At 41.0% G+C, this 1113-nt stretch overlaps 1 protein-coding gene across 4 annotated transcripts in view; it reads right to left on the reverse strand.

Moving 5' to 3' along the window:
* Positions 1–727: 727 nt before the first annotated feature.
* The window catches only part of Sirt4 (sirtuin 4), a 7439-nt gene continuing 7053 nt past the window's right edge, over positions 728–1113 (reverse strand). For 3 of the 4 annotated variants that reach the window (XM_005344317.3, XM_026783615.1, XM_026783611.1), the window contains one exon: positions 728–858. The gene's annotated coding sequence lies outside the window, so the exon portion shown is untranslated. Of the gene's footprint in view, positions 859–992; positions 1009–1113 lie in introns of those variants that run through there. The other variant, XM_026783612.1, reaches the window with a different exon arrangement.

The following is a 1113-nucleotide window of genomic DNA, read 5'->3' on the forward strand; positions in this document are numbered from 1 at the left end:
ATGTATAGATGGAGGGATGGACACACTGACAGATGTATGTATAGAAGGAGGGATGGACACACTGACGGATGGATGTATAGATGGATACATAAACACACAGAAAAATGTTATTCATTCTCAGAGGTTGCTTAGTAGCAGTGTCAGAGTTATGGGAATTGGTAGGTTTCTTCCTGAAGTGATAGAAATTCTTTAATTATATAATAACTACACCAAGTTTGAAAATGTATACTAAAATGTACCTTCAAGATTTTTTTTAAGCTGAGCAGTGGCGGTGCACGCCTTTGTTCCCAGCAGAGCAGCCCAATCTCTGTAAGTTCGAGGCCAGCCTGGTCTACAGAGAGAGTTCCAGGATAGCTTGGGCTAAACAGAGAAACCCTGTCTCAAAACTCACCTCCAAAAGAGAGGTTTATTTTTAATTACGTGAGCACTCATGTGTCTGTATGCGCGGATGTCCTCAGACATGAATATATGTCTATATACATACATATATACATATGGCCTCAGACAAGAATACATGTCTATATACATACATATATACATATGACCTCAGACAAGAATACATGTCTATATACATACATATATACATATGGCCTCAGACAAGAATACATGTCTATATACATACATATATACATATGTCCTCAGATAAGAATATATGTCTATATACATACATATATACATATGTCCTCAGACAAGAATACATGTCTATATACATATATACATATGTCCTCAGAGTTCCGAAGAGGATGTTGGACTCCCCTGGAACTGGAGTTCGGGCAGCTGTGAGCCACCAGCTGGGAAATGGGCTCTAGTCCTCTGCAAAAGCAGTGCACACCAGGGACCTCTTGTGTTGTGTTGTTTCTAAAGAAAGACAAACAAAGGCTGGAGAAATAACTCACTGATGAAGAGCACTGGCTGCTCTTCCAGAGGTCCTGAGTTCAATTCCCAGCACCACATGGTGGCTCACAGCCGTCTGTAAGGGCATCTGAGGCCCTCTCCTGTACTGCAGACCTACAGGAAGACAGAGCGCTCATATACATAAATAAATACAGAAACCTCTAAAGAAGGACAAATAAACTAGACCTAAAACTGGGTGCACCCTAGCAAGCTGGGTCA

The sequence above is a fragment of the Microtus ochrogaster genome, chromosome 2, assembly GCF_000317375.1.
Source record: "Microtus ochrogaster isolate Prairie Vole_2 chromosome 2, MicOch1.0, whole genome shotgun sequence".
Lineage (NCBI taxonomy): Eukaryota > Metazoa > Chordata > Mammalia > Rodentia > Cricetidae > Microtus > Microtus ochrogaster.